This window comes from Pezoporus wallicus, unplaced genomic scaffold (genome assembly GCF_028554395.1).
Source record: "Pezoporus wallicus isolate ANWC-B61680 ecotype Strahan unplaced genomic scaffold, APGP_CSIRO_Pwel_v1 scaffold_13428, whole genome shotgun sequence".
NCBI classification, from domain to species: Eukaryota; Metazoa; Chordata; class Aves; order Psittaciformes; family Psittacidae; genus Pezoporus; species Pezoporus wallicus.
Window position 1 is genome coordinate 792614 of NW_026637482.1, and position 21912 is coordinate 814525.

A 21912-nucleotide genomic window follows, 5' to 3' on the forward strand; every position below is an offset into this window, starting at 1 on the left:
GAGGTGCTGCAACAGAGCCAGAGCAGGGCAATGGAGCTGGTGCAGGGCCTGGAGCACAAGTGTGATGGGGAAGGGCTGAGGGACCTGGGGGGTTCAGATGGAGAAGAGAGGGCTCAGGGGGGACCTGATGGCTCCCTACAAGTGCCTGACAGGAGGATGGAGCCAGGAGGGGCTGGGCTCTGCTCCCAAGGAACAGGGGATGGGACAAGAGGAAACGGCCTGGAGCTGCACCAGGGCAGGTTTAGATGGAGCTGAGGAACAATTCCTTCCCCAAAGGGTGCTCAGGCATTGGAACAGGCTGCCCAGGACAGGGCTACAGTCACCGTCCCTGCAAGTGTTCACACAGCGTGGAGACGAGGCCTCAGTGCCATGGGTTAGGGGTGGCCTTGGCGGTGCTGGGGAACAGTTGGACTGGATGATCTTGAAGGTCTTTTCCAACTTGGTTGGTTCTATGATTCTATGACTTTCAAAGTCTCCTCATACCTTTGAAAACACAACCAGGTTCCCTGGGCAGGCAAATGACTGTACTAGCTCTGAAAGCACCCGTCCTGAGATGCTGGTGGGCAGCAGTGAGGAGATGCTCTTGGAAAGACGCGGCAGAGTTGCTGTCTTGATACACAAGGGAAAATTAGGGAAATGGGAAGAAGCAGGTGTGAGAAGGAGAGTTAATATGAGGGTGGACAATGCAGGCTGAGATGAAGTCTGAAACCCAGCAGAGAAGGTTGGTGGTGGGGATCTGAGGCACACCACAGGTTGTTCCTGTCCCTACTAGCAGAACCCATGGGGGACACTGCTTGCTTACAGGAGCAAGGAGCAAAGCCTGTCCGGCCAGAAATAGGTCCTTGGTCCTACCAGGAGCAAGAGCAGTGCAGTGTGGTCATTTCTTATAAAGAGGCATCTTTCTTCAGCTGTATACATGAGTTTACACCAACCTCCCACTCATATGAACTCTGTCACTGTATTTCATCATACTTTTGAAGACCTTGTCAGAGAATGTGTGAGTAAGTACATATTTATTAATACAGTGTTGAGCTGTATTTCTGCTATATACTGTGGAAGTTTGTCGTCAAATATCCCATACACTGGCTATGGCTGACGATAGCTCTCCTGTTTCCTCTATCTGAAAAAGAAAATAAAATAGAAATAAATATCCACCTCTGGGGAAAATAATCTAGACACAGTTAAAATGAGATATTTTCCTTATTAAAATGTCAGGCTTAGAGCTCACTTGACACACTTTTTTCTCTGAAATGGTTTGGACCCATACACAACAGTGTACAATACTTTTCATAACAGAGCAGTCCTTGTGGTCTGCATTTATCATGCAGCTTTTTTAAGCAGTGTGTTATCAAGGGTGGGTTTTTATTTCCCTTTCTCCTGTGGAAATCTTTTTACGTCATTGTCAATGCTTGGAATATCATGAAATGTTCCCCCTTAGTTAGACCAGAGGTTGTTTTTCGAATGCAGACATGAAGAGAGTTTACAAACCACAGCAATGGTGTATGTGTATCTGTATATATATACATATATATATATATAGTGCAAGATGTAGGACAGCTGTGAAATAAGGGCTTCTGAAACACACACAGGCAGAGGCATTTTGCTTTGTTAATGTTTCTCATACTTAAAATTTCATGCATCTGCGTTAAGTGCCAGATGTCAGCAAAAGTTGTGACAATAATAAAGTCTCATAAGCGTTTAACCCCATCATTGAGATACAGCAAGTACAGGGTTCGTGCTTCCACAGGCAAATCCCATCCCTGTGTAGGAAGCTCCTGGAGCTGCACCCAGGGATCCTCCAGCTTCAACCTTCTCTGCCAACCAAATCAATGGCCTCTTGAAGTCAAGTTTGTCAACGATGACCTAGAAACCACAGCTTGTAGATCAATAGAATACCACTAGTGTATGTGCAGCAGTAAAAGCTCTCAGGGTTCAGCTGTAACTCAGGCTGGACAATACACTCCTGCTAATAATACCAGGAGTTGCTCAGGGTCACAGAGCTACCACAGTGCTCATGTACAGGAATGTATGTGGTGTTCAGAGTGTACAAACAGGTAGAGCAAAAAGCCATCTACCCCTTTCCAGCTCTAAACCTTTGCCACCTACATCCTGGGGGATAGCTCCGTTTGCTGTGGCAGGTAGCGAAGTGATGCCCCAGTCAGGGCACAGCATGACTAGAAACTGGAGGAGCATGGAGGAATTAGATGGGTGATGTGGGAATTACAAAAGTCTTTTTCAGAAGCTTTCTGCATTGGTCTCTACTGGAATCCTAGCACTGGAGAAAAGTCAGACCAAAAGTGAGTCTGACTCATTTGGCACTACAGCAACTGCAGGGGTCAGCACGTGCTTCCTTGGATTCCCGAGGCTTCACAGCTCCTGCCTCACTCTGCTACACACCGGCATTGGAAAGGTACAATCCCACGTCGTGCAACATGCAAATTGCTGTAATTGCATGCTGTCCAAGAACAGCACTTTAAAAAACTAAAAGCAGGAAAGAGACACTTCATCTTATGGCACAGTGATGAAAAGGCAAAGGCTTTGCTCAGCACAAGCCACAGATTTCAATTCCCAGGAGCCTGCAATTCTCATGACAACAAACAGGTTTTATTTTATTTATTTGTCAGGACTGTTATTACTGTGCTGCTCGCTATTTATCTCTCCTACTGCGCTGCTAATCACAGCGCATGGTGTGGTATGTGCCTGGCTTGGGGGTTTATGGATATGCTAAAACAGAAGGCAAGGGGCTGAGCCAGGCACCTGCTCACTTACGAGAGGTCACCATACAGTCCATAATTCCTGGGGCACCAATATCCCTGCATTCCACCACCCTCAAGGGTGACCACCCTGTCCATAGGCCTGAATTCATGTCTCCAAATAACTCACACCCTCTTCCCTGCATCCCAAACTGCTCCTTGGAGCACGCTCCACATTGTGCTTCCAAAGGTGTAAAAATGGCTTATGGTAATTTTTCAATAACTTCTCTTCCCACAAGATTTCCCTTTGCCAGACACATGCAGTAATACACAATTTCATTGCACCAGCTGCTTGGGAAAGATGGAGTTTTATTTGTGTCTTCTAGCGCTTTTGGAAATTAGCATGTTACTTATGTTGCTGCTTCTTTGTAGACATTTTTCTATGGTAGTAATTTGTTAAAATATGATTCTTTAGTCTACACCTATTTTATTGTGCATTTTCTCCCATTTTCTGCTTCCCTTGCCCTCTTTTTGGTGTATAGAACAGGTTTTTCTTTGGTACCTCCACTCCACAACACAATTACACAACCTGGTCTTGTGGAAGGTGTCCCTGCCTGTAGCAGGGGGTTAGAACTGGATGAGCTTTAGGGTCCTCTCCAACACAAACCAGTCTGTGATTCTATGAATTAGAACTTTTGTCTATTTGCTTACTGTTGAGGGAAACCTGCTGTCTCCAAACTAAGACCCCCTGCCACCATACAAGCATGTTCTCAATAAAATGGGCTTTCTGAAGATGAAAGCTTAAGAGTAAATATTGTCCATATAAATTTATTTAAAAGAGATATTTAAGAGTTTGATATAGGTATATCAGCGTTTTCTGTAAACATACATTTTATACAGTAATGTTGCAGTTAGAATACGTAACTTCAGGCACATCAGAGGCTACTGTTTTCCACCTCTCAATCTCACAGTACTTACCAAATAACACCTCTCCAATTTTCTGAGATTCAGGAAAGGGGAAAGTGAGGGGCAGGGAAACTGTGACCTGCCCGAGTCACACAACAAATAAGCATCCTGAATCCCACTTTCATATTCAGGCCGCTGGGACCTGGATCCTTTATAATGATTTGAGCATCAGTTGTGGTTAGATTTTGTTTTCAGAAGAGAGAAGTTAGTTTCCAGGATCCTATATAACCACAGCAGCTCAAATAACTCTGCTTCTCCCCATTGCAGACATGTAAATCACACTTTTTCATGACTGCATTGCTGCCCAGGGCTCCAGTTATGGCTCAAGTAGACCCAGCAAAAAAATCCACATTACTTCAGAGATCTGCACAGAAACTTGGGGATTTACATAGTGCTGTGTCGTGGTTTAAACCCAGCCAGCCAGCTTGTTCACCCACTCCCCCCCCCCCCCCCCCCCTTCTTGTCCTCCCCCTACTCCCAGAGGGACGGAGAGGAGAATCGAAAAGAATGCAACTCCCACAGGTTGAGATAAGAACAGTTTAGTAACTAAGGTATAACACAAATCACTATTGCTACCACCAATAATAATAATGATAAAGGAAATAACAAGGGAAGAGAATACAACACCTCACCACCAGCCGACCGATAACTCGCCCCCCCAGCCCAACCAAGCTCTGCCGGATACCTCCTCCAACCCTGCAGACTCCCAGCCCTTCCGCCTAACTCCCGGTTACATCCTGGGCATGACATGCTGTTTTATGGAATACCTCTTTGGTCAGTTTGGGTCAGGTGTCCTGTCTCTGCTTCCTCGTGGCTTCCCCTCCACCCTGGCAGAGCATGAGGCTCACAAAGTACTTGCCCAAACCAAAACATCGGTGTTATCAGCTCTGTTCCCAAGCTAAAAGTCAAAACACTGCACTGCACCAGCTACCAAGAAGGAGAAAACTGACTGCTACTGCTGAACCCAGGACATGCTGACAGCCAGAAATCAAAGTCTTGTGGACTGTAACAGATTACTGAATTATAAAGACAGGGGAGTGCAAACTCATAGCTTGGAAATGATGAATTTGCAGCTGCCTCTGAAGAAAGAGCAGGCTTTCATTGTCTGGCATGAGCACTGACAATTAAAGGCTAGGTCTACTGATGTACTGTACCCTCAAAAGTTTTAAGTAGGAGAAACTCAGCCCTCAGTTCTTCAATTATCTGAATGCACTTACGTATCAGTAATATGTGACAGATGCAATTATAATGGGTATACATAAATATTATGTCAAGCAACAGGTCTGCTTCCAAAAAGCTTGAAATTAAAGATTCTGGTTTAGTATGAAGGAGGCAAGAGCCTGGTAGCCTCTTGTTATACAAGTCTTCTCATGAGAACGGAACACTCATTTTGGGCAACTTTAAAGGCAAACTACAGGTCATTTTGCACTACAGCCATTGGGCTAGGGCTCAGCAACAGGGATGTAGCATCACCTCTGCCTTGCAGCACTACCTCATGTCACCTCTGCCTTGCTTTTCCCAAATGTAAATTGTAAAATTGCAATTGCAAATAGTTAAATGAAGTTATGATGGTCATGATGAGGTCAATTTTTTTTAAGGTGAGGCCCTGGGAATTTTAAACCAAAAGAACTACAAATAGGTGCAGTTTGTGATTAATTTCAATGGTTGTAATTTTTGAATTGGTAGTGCCTGGAGCATTAAACTTTGACTTTACCTACTGCATGTTTCCACTCAGGACAGCAGCAATTGAAGCTTTCCTGTACTCTCTCCCTGATGTTGTTCACTCCCTGAGTGGCCTGGGCTTGAGCTTGTAGGATAAAGCTGGAAGCTCATTTTCTGTTTTCATGTCTTTTCAGGCTCTTGGACTGCAGGCTGTTTGCAACAAAGGTGAAAATTGGGAACGAGAGCAATAATGTGCATTGTGAGGGGCATCAGTCCACTAGGATACAGGTGAGACTGATCCTCCTAATTCATTTCATGTCAGGGATTTGAATCCGACACGGAGATGAAAAGCTCTGCCTGCTATCACAGCCACAGGAGCCATCCCTCCCCAACACATTATCACATGCTGCACCAGCAATCATGTCATGCTCAATGTACTCTACTCAGTATCAATTACGTCAGCATAATGAAATCCGAATGAAGGAAAACATTCAAAGACATACAAATAAATACATACTAAAGATAGAAAAAGAAATTAGAGGCTGTATTTTGACCACAAGGTCTGCACTAGTTGCAGCTTAAGGAAGATAAGCGAGCCTGGACCCATTCCCCCGCAGCCCACAGCAGCTCTGTGGCGAGATAGGACAGCTAATCTGGTTTTCCATTTCAGCAGTGTCGTTTACTGAACCTCTTAGGGCTCATATTAGGTGACAAAAAGTGACCATGAGCCCTGCTGATGCTGTCTCAGCAGAATGGTATTTGAAAAAGTTATTCAAGCCATTAATCCTTCAGTGCCAGCAATGTGTATCTGCAAGGGAGCAGCATTCACTGGCTGGCAGTTATTTATTCACCAATTCCCAACGTATGAAACTGCAGCGTGGCAATAAGGAGCAGTTGCTGTGCTTCAGAAACAGAGAAAACCCTGACACCTCGTCATCACAACACCACATCTAACACACACAAGATAAACTCCTTCATTTCATGTCTCCATGTGCATGAAAGAGAAGGCTGGATTTCCCACATGGCTGAACGAGATGGAAATACACTTTCTGGTTTTACTGGACGTGGCTCCAGCTCCAGCCTTAGCTGAAAATAGTCTCAGAAGATGAGAAGTTTTGAGTTTTGATTTCCATTCCATTCTCGTGCTACACTGAATCAGCATGATAGAGCAAGGCCTGCTGCAGGAATTTAAATGAGATTAATCTGTCCTAAATTGGCACATGAAAATTAGTTATTTTAGCCCAAGCTGAGCACCTTCATCCCTTGTAATGCTAACTCTCAGATACAGGTCCTTCTAAAGGTAATTCACCTGACCTAGCATAAAACTTGCCAAAGTGCAAGATGAATCGCCCTTCGCAGAGCTACATAAAGTCTTACTGGGACCTTCACAGCATTCCTATAAATAATCTGGTTCTAAGACATTGTTTTAGCTAGAATTCTTCACTGAAACTCGCTGTTTTTTAATCCTTGCAGTAAAAATGAAATTTTTTAACACAGAAATAAAGACAAACCCTCATGACACAGACCTAAAAAACTTGTACTGGAAAAGATAGCCACCTATATTCCGAAGTTATACAAGTGTAAATGATGTGTTTAAGAACTGCTTTACATCTTCTGATGTCACAGTATAACATTAAAATTAAATACTTAAAATATTATGTCCTGAATAATTTAGAGCAGCTGCAATTTAGTGCTCACTGAAGTGTGCTGCTTTATTTTCTGGATTAAAATAGCTCTGATAAAATGAAATAACACTTTTGGGCTGTTGTCAGAGCAAGAAGTAGAGGTATAGTAGAGATATGTGTGAAGCAATTCCAAGGCAGAAATACCAGTTATTAGTTTGTCACTCAGTGCACATTGCAAAATAAGAGAGATATGAGCATAAGCCTTATAATACCTTTTCAAATAAAACTGCATTAAAAAATCAACATGAGAGTTTTTGTAATACCAATGGACTCAAATTGCCTCAGCCAAAGTTTTAATGCTGTGGGCTCTCCGAGATGCTTTCTAATTACTCAGCTACAAGAAGTAGCTACGCAAGAGCAGGAAAAGAAAAAAAAAAACAAATATTGGGGTCTTTACAAAACTGCAAGCAGTAAAAACTGAATGATACCATTTGCAGAAATGAACATCTGAAATCCATCCACCCACCCCAGCTTAGCTTCACTGCTCTCTTGTTGCACAGCAGCTCTGCTCCTTGCAAAGTTTGCTTGCTTTTCCTTGCCCACAGCAAGACTCCACAAGGGAAGCTGGAGCAATCCTGACAGCCTGGCTCAGCAATTTGCCAGCTCCAGACAAAAACATGTATTGACCTTTTATTTCAGTCAACACCAGTCTCTCCAGAACATTCAGGTTCTCCCGATGCTGTCTTTAAAAATGACCTTCCCTTATCTTGTTTCTCCTTTCATCGTATGAATCCATTCTTGCTGCAAAATGCCATATCAGCATGAATCCCTTGTATGGATTTCATATAATTACTATTAAGCTTTCATTACACTTCTCATGTACTTTAGGAAGAGGTATTTTATAAATCATGTAGATTTTCCAATCACTTTCCTTTGAATGTTATCACCCAACCCTTTTTTTCTCCATGGGAACGTATTGTAATACCTGCTGTAATGAGCAGAACGATACAGTCAAAGATTTTCCTTGAGGTCTAAAATGTCTTCAGATAACAAATTGCTCTTATTTATACATAAGAACGGCTTCCATTTTCACCAGTAAAACTAGCAAGAGACCTATGGGCTTTCAAGTGCTAATTATATTCTGTGCAAGGGACTAAATCCTGCCAGAATGCAGTGGGACTGCAAGTGACTGCACACCATGGTACATTAAATAATAAAGCTGGGCTAATCCACACCTCAGCTAGTAATCCTGCCTGACAAGTAGTTCTGTGTTTAATGGGTAATTTAATCGCTCACCAGCGACACTGTCAGAAAGGATCCTAGAGCAGGAGGAAACCTGCCACCTCAGGCACATGCTGGCATCCCGCAACCGCCCTTTCTAGAGCTATGCAGCACCCAAAAGTGTTGGGAAACAGGAAGTAGAGAGGCTCAAATACGTAACCAGATCTAGGAAAACAGGAGAAGGTACCATTTGGAGAAAGTGGAAAACAAGAAAGGATTGAAAGAAACCCTCAGGAGAAGGGTGTTGGGTGAGGAGAAGCTCCCCATGACACAGCTTCAGTGAGCACTTGAGCCCAGAACCCCCCACCGTGTGCTGGGCTGCACCCCCAGAGCGTGAGCAGCAGCTCAGGGAGGGGATCCTGCCCCTCTGCTGTGCTCTGGGGAGAACCCCCTGCAGTCCTGATCCAGCTCTGGGGCAGCAGCACAAGAGGGACGTGGAGCTGTTGGAGTGAGGCCAGAGGAGGCCATGGAGATGCTGCGAGGGCTGGAGCAGCTCTGCTCTGGAGCCAGGCTGAGAGAGCTGGGCTGGGGCAGCCTGGAGAAGAGAAGGCTCCTGAAGGGGAGACCTGAGAGCAGCTCCAGTGCCTGAAGGGGCTGCAGGAACAGACCCTGGAGAGGGGCTTGGGACAAGGGCCTGTAGGGCCAGGCCAAGGGGAATGGCTTTAACCTGCCCGAGGGGAGACTGAGATGAGCTCTTAGGCAGAAGCTCTTTGCTGGGAGGGTGCTGAGGCGCTGGCACAGGGTGCCCAGAGAAGCTGTGGCTGCCCCATCCCTGGCAGTGTTCAAGGCCAGGTTGGACACAGGGGCTTGGAGCAAGCTGCTCTAGTGGAAGGTGTCCCTGCCCGTGGCAGGGGTTGGAGCTGGATGAGCTTAAAGGTCCCTTCCAACTCAAGCCATTCTTGGGTTCTAAGGAATCTCCCAGATGCAGCAGGTTAATGTTTGAAACAGCAGTGCCATGGTCCACATAGTGCATCCATAAGGATGCATATATAAAAGCAGGGGGAGTCCATTCCCTCTGCTCCAGGGACCACCATCCCAGCTCTCTAGAGTTACCTGAATGCCTTTACTCCCAGCTGCACACAAATGAGCAATACTGAAGCAACATTTCTCCAATAACCCAGATGAATATTTCAGGTGCTGCCTGGCCTCGCTGGCAGCAAGGGCTGCTGCTCTTGCCCTCCAGATTGTTGCAGAGATCCTAACCCTCTACAGAATCCCCCCTGCCAGCTTGTTGAAGAAGTGGATAGGGTCTGCGTGGGCAACAGCGGTATTTGAAACCCTTAAATTAAACCTAACCAGTTTCTTGTTACAGGCTCACACATCTCTCACTGTTCCCTAGGAACATGATAGGAGCTTCCCATTAGCCTTCAAGGATCACTTCACCTTTATGTACAATATTCCAATTAACACCTAAAGAGATGCAATTACATCTCTTTTCAGAAAAACATAATAGCAACAAAGAGTTTAAAGGATGTGCATGAGATGAGGTTTCATGGAAGACACCATGGCCAGTCCAAGGTCTGAGGAGAAAACTGAAACTTCAACTGTCAGAGATTTGGTTTTGTCCGACAAACAAATCACTGGTGTTGGTTTTGCCTTAGCAAAGAGTTAAAATACTGTTGTCACAGTACCTCTCTCATTCCCTGTATCTACTGTATAGGATGCTGCCCAACCCATAGTCTCCAAAACTTCATTCATGGGGTCTGACAGGTCTCATGACTGTCTCAAGAGGGACCTCAAGATTTCCTCCCATGCAGAGAAAGTAACTGCTTGCACTGACTGTTTACTGAATTTGGAGCCGATGTTTTTCATGTGGGAATCCTTTGCCATGTCTGACAAATTTGCCTGCAACAACTTTATTCCTTCTCTTATCAACCAGCTTCTCTGTCTCTCCTGGTAGATGACACAGCCACAGCTACTGCTGACCTACTCCAAGCTCTGTGTCAAATCCAACACTTATAAACCCATTACATAGACAAAATCTGACTTCCAGAGTAGGGATTTTCTTGAGATTCATGGAGGCAGGGGGCACAATCTATGTGCAGGTCTCGAGCAAGTGCGAAGAAAACTTACAATACACAAAAAGCCAGACTGCTCTTGAGGCACATTCATCACAGAGCAGAGCTGCAAGGGAGGCAAAGTGCCACATGCATCTGAAGTTGCTCAGCAGATTCACAGTGTCTTTGGTGTCCAGTGGTGAACCCCTGCAAAAAAAGGGGCCTGAGGCAGAGCAGCACCACCAAGAATCCCCAACCAGACACAGGAGAGATGTGTGGGCATCACCCAGGCAGATACAGACATCTGGTCCAGCTGAGGATCAGATCACCAGCTTCTGGAACAGTGTCTGCTGAAATACATCCAGTTACCTTCTGGTTTGATTTCAGCTCTGGTTTTGGGGTCCATTCTGCATTTTGTGCAATCTCTTGCTAGGTGGTTGCTTGTAAATGGTCTAAACTCCAGTTCCACCTGCAATTCTGGTAGCCTGGACCTGGAGAAATAAGTGGTCACAAAACCCTGGAGAATGCAGTTTCCTTGTTATTGAAAGAGCAACCACCCTGTCCTCTGGGACTGTGGAAATCAGCAGGAGATAAATATCCATGCCCTTTGAGCTGACCTTCTGCTTCAAAGTACCCAGAGAAACCTGGTCTGTCCCACACAGGCAAGGATGTTTTTCGGCAGCGAGGTATCGTGACTCCTGTAATTACTCCCAAGGAGACAACCATTCCTACCGACAGCCCTGAATAAAATGCTGGTGTGATCACCGCAGAGGTGTTACAGATGTCCCAGCTGAGCCTTACAATGGCATAGGAGGGTTCAGAATAAATTAAACACGGAGCTGTCCAAAGGCCAGCAAAGGGTTGGTTGAACACATCCCCAAATGCACAGACAGTGGCAAATCGGTTATTTACCACCCCAAACGTGAGTCAATCTAAAGCTTTTTGAAACTGCTTTGTGGATCCAATCCAAACCTTGACGTACCAGCATCAACACCACAGTGACCAGCACATTTGTGATACGGCTTGGGAAGGTTTTCCGAGGAAAAGAGAAGTCCTTGTCCTAACAAATTTTCTCCAAGAGTTGCTCATTCTACCAAAGAACCAAAGAACTTTCAGTATTTTCACAAATCCATGTGAGATAATTAGGATTAACGCTCAGTTAATCAATTTGCATGTGCTCAGATGAAGCTGTGGCAAACGTCAGGAAGGTGCAGCAGGCACACACCAAAAAGCTGTGCAAAAACCCGGACAGCTGGTGATGGCCTTCACTTTCAAGTGTTTTCCAAAAACTTGGTGGAAAATGTTCAGCTGAAGATTATTTCATCCTTTTGTAGGTTTTTAATATGGATTCTTAAAGAAGAAAGGACTAATGGCACACAATCCATCCACTGGTCATTCTGTCTTTTTTCTCTCTATTTTCTTCTTCTTTTTTTTTTTTTTTTAAGATGTCAGTTCCCTGGAACTACATTTGACAGAATAGAGAAATATTATAAATAGCCCACATTAAAGCAAGAAAAGCCTCAGTCAGAGGTTAATAGTCAGTAGAAAATCCTATCCAGGAGACACAGAGCTATTGAAAAAAAACAGAAACCTCTCCCATGCACACATCTGCTCAGAAAATAAGTTATTATATTACTGATGTCCTCAGCAGAAAAGCAAACCCCTATTACACAGACAATCCCTGACACATACTGATCAAAAGCTAAATAGACATGACCAAGGGTAAGGAAAAAAAATCAGCAGGAGCAGGCAGGTCACACAATGCCAGCTACAAACCTTCCTTAAGACCAGGATTTCTGCTGAGGAGCACAGAGCCCTCAGTAACCTGCTTTCTCTTTCCTGGCCCTTTGAGAAAGAAGAAGAAATCGCACCAGTATGTGGTTCAACTCTAATTCCTACCAGCTGCTACCTGACAACTTGGATTTAGTTCAGGCTGGGGCCAGACTGTTCTAAATCAGGTCTTTCCTACAGCCACATTGTCTTCATTCTCTTCTTCCAAACCTGCTGTACCTTCCACCAACCACAGCTCTGCTGAAGTAGAAGACCTGTCCAGAAAATGCACATACAAAACTATCATGTCCTGCTTATCTAAAACCTTGACTGAGTGTGTTGAATTTGGCAGGACACTTGTTGCATATTGTGCTTTTAAAATAGAAAAATGTAAGCTTTTGCTCTGACCTGAAATTTTCCCTTCCTCCTCAGCTGAAAAGGACAAATCCAGGGAAATCCAAATCCTTTTCCTTGGCCTGAGTCCTTCACAGCTACTTTTAGTTGTATTGGTGAGAGATTCCTTTTCTACCTTTCAAAAAAGATCAAGCTTTTCCTGGGAGCCCAATCGAAACCATACAATCAGGGAGAAACAAGCAGTTGCTCAGTATTTTATATTAAAGTATATATAACTTCCATGCTGGGGTTTCGCAGTCATGTTTTCAGAACTTTTGCAGTCATGTTTTCAGTCATGTCAGCAGAAGTGAAAAATGTTCATGCACTTCCACCCCTCTGAATTTCTTGACACTGAAGATGGTGACTTAATAGATGAGGCTATGACGCAGGAAACATCCAAAACTCAGCATCCAAAGCACTTTCCCAATCACTTGTGAAGGGTACCTCATCAGCTAGAGTTTCCAAAGAGCCTAGCTTCCTAAAATCTCACCACTAGCAGAGTTTTATCTGCAGAGCCCATGTGTTCTCATGTTTCTCACTGAGAGCATCAAGGATGCGCCAAACCAACACCTACTCCTTGGTTTCATTCGCACTCTCAGCTTGATTATTACTTATCATAAATTCAATCATTCAGTGGAGAAGAGTTGACATCTTCTCCAAAAGTAGGGGAAGCTCTCCCTGAGGTCCCTCATGTGGCTGTGCAGCACTTGAGGCCCTGAACACACAGCACCTTCAGACTGGGTTAAGCTTTGCCAAGCAGCCTCAACACTGGATCTCGCGGTGCTGGCTGGTGCAATGGCACAGCCTGGGTACTCTTAGGTGAAGCTGCCTGAAATAGCTGGGAAAAACACCATGAAGGGTTAAACCTCGTTATGCTCAAGACAGATTTGGGGATTACTTATTCCTCTGAGGACATCTCACTGTCCCCTACCATTTGTGAATCCAAACTCCTGCTCCTTCTTGCAGTACTGCTGTTGGTTTTGCTTCAAGGTCTTCAGCCAACATTTTCTCTCCTCATGCTGCAGGGCAGCCTGCTGTGCACTGTTAACCCATCTGCCTTCTGTCCTGCATCCTGAAGGTGCCTGGCAGCTTTTCAGTGGTACCATATGTAGAGCTTGTAGGGCCAGCTTCTGTCCTCAGATGTGTGTGTCCAGCTTCTGTCCTCAGATGTGTGTGTCCAGCTTCCATTGACTGTGTTTCGGATGTTACACTTTAATCCAAGAGCAAATTCTGGCTGTCAAAAAGAGGCGCTTTGGGTGATAGATGGTAAAAAATGTGAACTGTTTTAGTCATTATATTTTCATACATCATTTTATCATCTCCTGCGTTTAACATAGGAAGAAAGGACACACAAACAAACATTCCCTACCTGCATATGTTGACTGTTATTCAGCAGTAGGAACACAGAGCTTTTGGATCCAAGCCTTGGAGGTTTGGATGTTTCAATCTATACTTCCAAGCCTGTGGATAGGTCATCTGTAGAGCAGATTGATATTTAAAGGCTTAGAGTACCCCAAACTTCACTGCATTCAATTACAAGGCAACCATTGAGCTCATCCAAATGTTCATATTGTGCTTCAGTGCCTTGTGCATCGGGTGGCATTGCGCTTCAGTCTGCTCTTTTCCAAAGTGCACTGATATAAAAGCCTGAAAAAATGTCATTTATACAAGGCCCCTGAGAGTTTTAAGCATTACTGAATGTGACTATTATATCTAAGGTATCTGTCTTATTTCTTAACTTTAAGTATAAAGTCAAGATTTTACTTTGCCTATTAACATAAACAGTCCATTGAAGTATCGACTGAGAGACCTGAAGGTAAGCTGCTGAGTTTAGAAATGTTGTCCGTAGACCTTTATGACATGACACTGATTATCACAAATATTAAAATGAGAAGAATTTATGAAGCCATTAGCAGAAGCCTTGTATGCAGCAACAGTACAATGGAACTGGCAGGCTGCAGTGATGGTACCTCGCTTACAAACACCGATTATTCCTGGAATTTAGCCCAGGTAAACCCAATTTAAGGGTTTAAAGTACAGCCACACTTTTCTTCATTTCAATTTATGCCACTTGTAAAACACACAAAGGCTTCTTATTTACTGTATTTCACTTCTTCATCCTATAATTAGGCAAAAAAAAAAAAAAGCAGAGTGGGGAAAAAAAAGTCAGTGCTTGCAACTGTAATTTTCTGCCTGAAGAAGGAAAGTACAAAGAAGTGTACATATACACACAGATAAATAGATCCTTTTTAGAGAAAACTCATTAGAGAGCTTACAGCAGTTAAAATAACACATGTAAAAATTGCCAATGAACCAAGATTCATTGAAGGGACTCACATTACTCCCAGTACATGAACTTATTTCTGCTTGCTGAAATGAGACAACCAAGAGTCAAGACACACACCAGCCTCCAAACCTGCGTCTGTTTTGGCTTCCAGGGACAGCACTGAGCAAGAGATAACCTCTGGAGCTACAGCGCAAGGCTGGCACAAAAACAGCTATGGCCCAGCCAAGCACATGAGCTTCTTGGAACAGCCAAAGGTAATGGAGAGGAGGGTGAGCAAGTCAAGGGGAAGGCAAGGATTTAGAGGACGTGACTGCCCGAGATAGTAGAGAGTTGGCCTTTAAGAAGTTCTTCCCTCACCAAGCTGCAGAGTTACAGGAAAGCGATGTATGCAAAGCACATCTGACTGCTCTCTAGTGGCAACGAGAAAGGGGCCATAATGCAGGGGAACCTGCAAGGATTTTCTCCATCAGGTATTTTCACAAGAGGGAATACTGATTTTGCTGATTAACATGAATATATAATAGGCTCACATTTACAAAACAAAACATTACCTCCCCGAGAGGAGGAAGCTATTAGGATGCACTTATAAACCATAGCAAGTGATAAAGCAGTTTTCAGTCCACTGTGCTAATGAGATGCTCAGCTGGCAAAGTGCACCATCATGCTTACAAATCATTTGTTTCACTGACACTTCAGATAGCAATTTACAAAGAAGCAAGCATTAAAACCATAACCATCACCACTTCATCATTTTTAACTCCGGAGTTCCAGGAGCTATGCAAAGTCGCAGCAACAATAAATGTTAGCAGCATAGTAATGGTGGATTATTCTTTCCACCATGCAAAGTCATTTGGGTGTCAGGAGCATGTAGGTTTTTGACACTAGAGTGTCAAGAGTTCAGTAACCTTCTTTCCATAAAATGAACATACCGCTTAAACTAAATGGCATCATAGCAGATGTGTAATTTGTAATTTTAGGATCTGTTCAGAGGAAAGACAGTGTAGGTCAATGAACAATTGAAGGTCCGTGGCTCAGTCACCTCTAGTTCATTTGTCACCTCCATAACGAGCAGTACAGAGCAGGAGGAGGGAAGGAAGGAGAAGAAAAGACATTTGGAAGGTGCACCTTTTAAAATTACTAATGAGGAAGGAGCAGTACAGACCAGCTTGCAAAGGAAGACCTTGGAGAGACACAGCCCCTGGCTAGAGGAAGAAAAAGACATGTGGCCAGAACACAAGTGTAACAAAAAGTTCTACTGGTGTGCATTACTTCAGGCTTCCCCCTGCACCCTGTGCTCTTACCCCAGTTAATTAAGGCTAAAATTATTTTTAAGATCCATCTATTAATCCTCACCTCTGTGTTTCTGTAATTTCCATTATAACCATGCTCTGCCCTCCCCTCACACTGCTAACAGACCTAGCTATAATAACCAAGTCAAAACTTGTGTGACTTCAGGTCACAGCCCCGAAAGTGAAACTATTTGAGATTCATTTGAATATTACTTTAATAACCTCATTTCTGCTGCCCTTAAGATTACTCATGCTCCGAGCCACCAGCCTCTTCACCTTCTCTTCCTGAGAGATGAAGAGAGGGTTTATTTTCCTCCAGGCTTCAGAAGGCTCAGCAACTCATCTCGTTTTTAGTTGCTCAGGCCTTGCCTGGAGCAGCACTTCTGCATTTCACCCACCAGCAGAACATTTAACCAGAGCAGCTACCTCACTGCACTACCGATAAAGCTCCAGTAGTCACTATCGTGTGGAATACTTTGTGACATTCAGACGCAAGGCACTGGAAGGAGCACAAAGAAGGTACCTCAGCCAAGCAACGCCTGCAGCCACGCAGGTGCTGAGCCTGGCTCACAGGGACATCTGGCAGAGGAAGCTCCCCCCTGCTCGCAAGATGCCCGCAAACACATGAGAATAGTGCCAACAGCAATGTTTTCTAGAAAAAGCAGCCTCACTTCAACATTTGCTGCGAGATCGCTTCAGCATGTGACACAATTCTAACAGCAAACGTGGGTGAGGATGATCCAGGAGGGAAGTGAGTCCGGATTTCTGGATCATGCCTCCAAACAACTTCGTATTCTGCCTCCAAAGCTGCAAGGGGGGCACAGCACTGATAATGAACAGCAGGGACTAATCACTGCTGGTTATGTACATGTCCAGCTCTACTCTCCCCTTCTCAAAGCAAGGTGTGATCTCTGCTGCTTTAAATACACAATGCAGCATGGTTCAGGGTCCAAAATTACCTACAGAAGAGATGAGGCATAATCACAAGCCTTCATTAATCAAACTGCAATTTGTCATTCTGCTCTTGCAAGTATTGGACCAAGTTTATTTCCTCAGTCCATAATGGAAGAAAATTTAATGCTAACAACATTCACCCACTTGCTATCTATAGACACACCCTGCAGCTTTATTCAAGGCTGTAGAGAGGGATCTATGGCACTGGGCACCACTTCACAAGCTGAATTGTCACTAGTTATTTTATGTCTGGGAGAATTACCTGTTGTCTGGGTGCAGACTACAGACATCACTCCCCATCTTGTCTGACAAGTCAACAGAGAAGGGTTGGAATCCCTTGCTGCTGCGACTGAAAAGACCTCTTTTTGCATCAAAGTGAAAATGCTGTCTGAAAAAAACTGAGCAACTCAAGCAATGGGTGACAGAGAAGTCCCTGCATGGTCTCAGAGTGAGGTCCAGCCATACCAGATCTATGTTCAGCATCAACAGTATTCAGGAGTCATCAGCAGTGGCTAAAGACAACAAAGCACAAGACTAATCCTTGGAAAACCTTTTCTTCTTGGTGGCCTTATGAGAAGGTTTAGGCTCCCTGAGGAGGTAGTGCATGGGAGCAGATGGGTGCTTCAGGCTGGAGGTTTTCTAAGCATCCTGCCATGCTGGAATAAGCAGAGACACCACTCCAGGACCAGTCTGCCACAGTGGTACCTGCAGGAGATTACAACAGAAGTTTAGTTCAGGCAAGAAGGTGTTCTCTGGCTGTAAACACAACCAAGCTTTGGTTGTCATTGCCAAGTGCTCACTGGGCACAAAAATTAGATTCCTTTTGGTTAAAATAGAGCAGAGAATTAGCTCTGATTGTTAATGAAATCATAGAACCAGAGCACAAGGAATCAGTTGGACTTCATGATCTTGGTGGTCTTTTCCAACCTGGTTGATTCCATGATTCTATGAACGTGCAGTACAGAGATCGAGTCCTCAGCTCCAGCCATCTCCCTCTGCAGACTGGCCCCACTGCCCATGAAATTCCTCTGCCACAGAATTGAGCTTATTGTCCAAGGATTAGACCAGGAACCCCAAGTCATGTCAATCACAAAGCGGTGGTTTTCACCCAGAAGCAGTATCAGGGTACAAACCAATGTTATGAGTTCCTAGGGCAAATATGCACATGAGAAATACAAACTTGACTACCACTGAGTCAAGCTGAAGTGCAAACTGAGCACACAAATACCTCTATCTGCTCCACCTTTGCCTTGTATGCTGCTGTTTGTTCCTATTGGAATTACTCTTCAATTGCTCTGGGTCTCGTGCTCTTTATGTTTACCCAATAAGCCATTACTTTTGGATTTAATCTAGTTGAGTCAGTAACAATTTTGAAACTCTACATTGCAAGAAAAGCCATGCACAGCCTACTTGCACATGTGGGGCCTTAGGTCCTTGCTCACACATAATACTTAGGTTCAAAAGACCTGCCATGTAAAACGCAGACTGAGAAAATTATGCAACTGCATAATTCAAGAGCAAGAAAACACAGTAAAATTGATGAGCAGGTTGCATTTTCATATCAGTTCCCAGCTCTGTGGTGTTCCTTTACGTAGATGGTCAGAGAGGAGAGCAAAAAGGTCCTTGTCCTCAGAGCTTCCCCAAATGCTTTTTGCTAACACCTCTGGTGCTTAAAGGTGGAGGAGAGAAAACATTTGGGCTCTCCGAGGGATGCCCACTCTCCCACTCACACAATAAATTTGTCAACTCAGCCAGAAATAACATGCTGAAACTCAGAAGAGAGAGAAGTCATGTTAAAACAGCTCTTTGTTCAATCAAGTTCTGTCACATTAAATATCTCTATTTGGGGAAATGGCACAAAACCCAACCATATCCAAACCAATCACTCAGCACTGGTTAGGCGGTACCTCAAATTCTGGGTTCAGCTCTGGGCCCCTCACTACAAAAGAGACACTGAGGTGCTGGAGCAGGGCCAGAGAAGGGCAAAGGAGCTGGTGCAGGGCCTGGAGCACAAGTGTGATGGGGAACGGCTGAGGGACCTGGGGGGTTCAGGCTGGAGAAGAGAAGGCTCAGGGGGGACCTGATGGCTGCCTACAACTGCCTGACAGGAGGACGGAGCCAGGAGGGGCTGGGCTCTGCTCCCGAGGAACAAGGGATGGGACAAGAGGAAACGGCCTCAAGCTGCACCAGGGCAGGTTTAGATGGAGCTGAGGAACAATTCCTTGCCCAGAGGGTGCTCAGGCATTGGAACAGGCTGCCCAGGGCAGGGCTGCAGTCACTGTCCCTGCAAGTGTTCACACACTGTGTAAACAAGGCCCTTAGTGCCATGGGTTAGTGATGGCCTTGGCAGTGCTGGGGAACAGTTGGACTTGCTGCTGTGGAAGGACTTTTCCAACCTTGATTCTATGACTCTCTGAAAATATTCTGTTATCACACCTATTAGAGATCTGCAACACGCAGTCAAACAGGCAGCGGCACAGCATCTGTGCAAGATACAGCTTTCCTCGGGATGCACTGATATGCAAAATGCCTCAGGAGCCCATTGCACCAGGCAGAACAGCAGAGCAGAGAGAGATGCCTGTGCACATCCATCCCTGGTACCAAAAAGCCCTTCCTCCTGGAAGGACAAATGGTAACTTCTGCACACTGCTGCCCAGATGTATAATTCTTCCTATTCCAGCAAAATGGTTCCCTCCAATTCTAATTCAGTTAAGTAGGAAAAGTGTCTTTGCATTGCACAACCCATAACACAGCAGGGATTTTTAAAACACAGCACTGAGTTCTGCTGATCTCTTTGTCCACACACCACCGGACTGTGATTTGCCATTGTTGTATGCAGAGGAGCAAACCAGCTATAAAAATAACTTATGCTTCTATTCAAATGACCCCAGAATACTGCCAGCCATAGCAAAAGAAGACAAAAATGTTTATTCATAGACCTTTCACTGCTGCAAACATATCAGACACATTAATCCACAAGTTAGCATAAGGTCAGGGAAGATTTCCCAGTCCGCCTAAAAGGAAAAGGAAAAGCAGGCATGGGGAATGCAATTATCCAAAGCTGGATATCACAGTAACACTGCAATCCTGACTCAAACACACTGCCATCCAAAGCAATTCAGATCTCATTTTTTCAACTGCATTTAAAATACTGTATTATTAACAGACTACTTTGGGCAACAAATATTTTTATTACAATAAATATCAATTAGAAATAAAATCGCCCCAGTGATTAATGATGTGTACATGTAAAGAATGGGAGATGTTTTGTTGGAGGAAGAGCGTTTAAAAAAACGCTCACAGGAGGACAGGACACTTGAGAAGCTCAGACAAGCGAGCTGGTTGGATTTTCAGAGTATAACCTGTTCATTAAGGAAAATAACATAAATGTTGGAGGGGGTTTTATATCTCTGCAACATCTGGCACAGCATTGTGGAAGAAGGGTCCCGACTGGGTGGGCAGCAGATCTAAGTCACTGTATCCTTGGCTTTGATGGATCAAGATGCTCCTGCTACTGCCTGCACAATCCAATGTCTGGCTGTCGAGATCCCTGCACAAACCCCAAGGCAATCCCTATTTACACTGCTTCACAAAGCAGCCATGGAAGAAAGTGATGTATGTGCAGGCTGCAGTATGAAATGGCAACAGTGGGAATTTAAAGAACATTTTTCATCCTCTTTTGAGCATAACTACTTATTTTTCCCTAGTGACTACCTACTAGGTACAGTTAGAAAGTGCTGAAGCAGCATGTTTTTAGCATGAAACTGTTCATCTGAAAGTTAGGTGCTTTACATAAACACAGTGAGGACATTTGGCCTACAGATATGAAAAACCACATCTAAACTCTTACTAAGAGTAAGCAGTGTGCAATGAGGACCAGCTGCACAGCCAGGGGCACAGAATTGCTTTCTAAGTTTCTGACCTAAATAGATCATTTAATCTTAAAACAAAAGATCTGTTTCAAATGTAATTGATCTGACTTGTACTGACAACACCGACAGCCTCCACCCCAACACACGACTCATTCACCATGATTGGCAGGCACCTCATTCTACTCAAGTTATCCAGCTCAAAGCATGAAGGATTGGGCTGTCAAAACCTTCAGTATCCAACCCTCAGTGTGTGCCAGTGGCAGTAAATGTATACTTAGGTGGTGACATTATTAAGGGAGGGCAGGTGAAGAAGAGCAAGGAAAACTCTGGAGTGAAGCATTTTGCAGCCTCCCTAAACCAGAGACAGTTGCATCAAACAAATCCTAAAAGTCAGTGGAAACCTTAGGCTGAAATAACGATCCTATCTTGCCTGTGTTTGAATAAGTAGAGCCTTAATCTTGGTGAGGACTGCAATATTTTTACTACTCTCTAACGTTTAAGCCCATCAAACAAGGATATAAAAAAAAAAAAATAAATCCTTAGGATGATTTTTTTTTTTAATCATTTTTAGGATGATGCTGAAATTGCAGCATCAGCAGTACCTTGTGTTTCTTGAACACAGGCCTAAGCACTGGAGTGAAGCTGCCACCCTGGCTCCAGTAGAGGTGACCAAACACCTCCACCCTCACGTGGCAGCAGAGGATCCTGGTCTGTACTTCCCCCTCGCACCTCTCCAAGTACATCTGGGTGATGCCCACAAAAATAAGCAACTATCAGATGAGAGCAGCCCCTGTGAAGTCAATCAATCGATGAATCAATAGAAAGACGTGGGGAAGGCTGTTGCAGGAGAGGAATCGTGGTGAAGCTCTTGCAGAGGAGCTCCTTAGCTGCAGCGAGGCTCCACGTGAACACTATCCATGATTCCCCTGTGGCACCGAATACATGGGAAGCTAGACAGGTTGTGAATCTAATCGAACCTCACCTATGCTTGTCATTAAAATACAAGCAAAGTTTTCAGGAAAAAATAAGGTTTTCTCTTTCAGCAAGAAATAGTTTGTCCCATTCCATCACACAGCAGCGCAGCTTAGTTTGTTCTTCCAGCTGAAACTGTGTTTTAGCAATA

The 21912-nt window shown here is 44.4% G+C and overlaps 1 long non-coding RNA gene across 1 annotated transcript in view; it reads right to left on the reverse strand.

Moving 5' to 3' along the window:
* Positions 1-998: 998 nt before the first annotated feature.
* LOC130597280 (uncharacterized) overlaps positions 999-21912 on the reverse strand; it is a 97573-nt gene continuing 76659 nt past the window's right edge. Inside the window, exon 4 of the long non-coding RNA XR_008971708.1 lies at positions 999-1120. This is a non-coding gene — a long non-coding RNA (uncharacterized LOC130597280). The remainder of the gene's footprint in view (positions 1121-21912) is intronic.